Here is a 2679-nt window from a genome sequence, read left to right on the forward strand (position 1 = left end):
GAAAAATAAATGAATTTTACCTACAAATATTTAAATTCACATTATTTGTATTTAATATGTCATATAAACTTTCATGTTATATTACATATCATTATATTGCAGATGACACATATAGTTAATCGTGTCACTTCGTGTTAAGAGATCAACCCTAACCCAACTTATTTATTAATCGTGTCAACCCGATTATGACCCAAACTCATTTATAGTAAACCCAAATCCGCTAACTTCATGCGGGGTTCGAGTCTCATCGTCGTGTCACTACCCAGATTGTTAGCCCTACTTTTGGGGTACGGACTTAATAGAGAAAAATATTCAGAAGATTGTCTGTGAGTGTGTTCGGGAGAAAGATTTGTAACTTTCGGAAGGAAGCGCTCTGCCAGTCGAAGGGAGTTTGCCGAGCAGATAGAAGACGAGTGGTGCTCACTAAACAACATCACTGTGGAGATTCGTCACAACGGCGTCACTATTTAGGAGATAGTCCTTAACTGAATAAGTCTGCCTATAATTTTTTGAAACATAGTGATTTGTTTACTGTCTGGGAGTAATCCCGCAGATAAAAATTTGTGAATCGAATTGTGATACCATATTACGTGTCTTTTTAATTTCTACATTTTATTATGCACGATTTACTGAGCAAACTGAATCCAGAATTAATCACACCCGCGAGTAAATATATATATATATTTTTAAATCTAACAATACCTCTAACTCTGATGGAGAAACCTTTCCAATATTTCCACCAAGACCAAAAAAATCACTCACTACTTGGATTTTGCATACGTTCGCATAAAGAGGGAAACGTGGTTCTATAACCAGCGGCGGGGAAGTTTCCTATGTGACTAAATTTTATTCTCCTCTTTCTTTGACCAAAGATTTTCCACACCCAATACAATTTTATTTACTTATTAATCTCTAGTTGGTTTACATTTTTCCTTGGACAGAGGAAGTTGGAAGGGGGAATCTTCCAACCTATGCACAGAAGAAAGAAACCTAAAATCCAAAAAACATATATGAGACCCACCATGCACCAATTGTTTCGCGCGACAAGGCCAAGGTGAAAGTTGACAATATGGTCCGAAATTAAAACTAAACTAATTATTGGTTTAATGCACGAATCACTAACATATATATAGCTATTAGCTTTTGTTTTCTGAAAGCTAATCAGAACCTAACGTATGTTATTCATAATTGTAGCAGGTAAGCCAAAGTTGTGTCACTACCCATATTTCTAGCCCTATTTTGGGGTACGGACTTAATAGATAAAAATATTCAGAAGATTGTCTGTGAGTGTGTGAGCGTGTTGAAGTGTTCATTGTCTTTCGGGAGAAAGATTTGTAACTTTCGGAAGGAAGCGCTCTGCCAGTCGAAGGGAGTTCGCCAAGCAGATAGAAGACGGGTGGTGCTCACTAAACAACATCACTGTGTAATTAGATGATTGGTTAATCATAATAGAACTGGAAGGGGAATTATGTGTTGAGTTCATTGTGTTGAATGCCATAAATTGCATGTGAGATAGGAATATACTTACATAATTTGTGTGGTCGCTACATGAAAATTCATGAACCGTTCATGACACTTTGATTGTTGTAATTCACATAGGAATATAGTAGGTTAGCAATTGAGGGGGACTTTTAGTGTAACTCGGAAGAGAGCATTGAATAATAAAGTAGTGAATAAAGTATCGTTCCCACGAGGATTGTGTTAATTTTAATTAAGTACCGAAATTGGTTAATTCTAAAATTATTTGAACGACCGAATAAACGAGAATAATACTAAAACAAATAAAAACAAAACAAAACAAATAACTAAAACACTAGAACAACTGATTTCACCATAATTAGTCCACTTTAATTCCTCAATTCTCATTATTCATATTTATTATCCAAATTAACAATCGAAAATCCCTAATTTATTTAATGCTCTCTTCCGAGTTACACTAAAAGCCCCATTAATTGCTAACCTACTATATTCCTATGTAAATTACAACAATCAAAGTATCATGAACGGTTCATGGATTTTTATGTAGCGACCACACAAATTATGCAAGTATATTCCTATCTCACATGAAATTTATGGCATTCAACACAATGAATTCAACACATAATTCTGCATTCCAGTTCTATTATGATTAACCAATCATCTAATTAATGACTAATTAATTAGAAACATTAAGAATGATAATGAACACTCAATCTTAGAAAATAAAAATAAATAACTCGAATAAAAGAAATTAAAATATCATAGTTGGGCTAAATCATAGCTCTAGCAAAATAAAACTAAAACATAATTAATTTAAAATAAATTTGGGTTCTAACATCTCAATTCACAAAAATACAGAGATAGAAAAAAAAAAAAACTCATATAAAAGTGTCACAGACTCCAAACTTAATTCTTCAATCTTCAATCTTTAATTTTTAATTTTCAAAATATTTTTTCCCTTACAGAACCTAAAATTAAAAATAAAAATCTTAAAAAAGTGATCCTAAATTCTCCAAAATAATTTCCCCTAATATTTTCATTCAGCTCTTTCCGCGAGGCTTTTCTTGTTTTTAGGTGCTTTTTCTCCTCTCTTTTTGATTTCCTTGGAAAAGTCTCTCGTTAGCCAAAGAGAAGGAGCAGCCAAAAGTAGGGCGGCTATCGCTTTCCTCGTGTCACTTTGTCAATGGAAGGAGCTAAAGT

Source organism: Morus notabilis, unplaced genomic scaffold (assembly GCF_000414095.1).
Source record: "Morus notabilis unplaced genomic scaffold, ASM41409v2 Scaffold96, whole genome shotgun sequence".
NCBI lineage: Eukaryota > Viridiplantae > Streptophyta > Magnoliopsida > Rosales > Moraceae > Morus > Morus notabilis.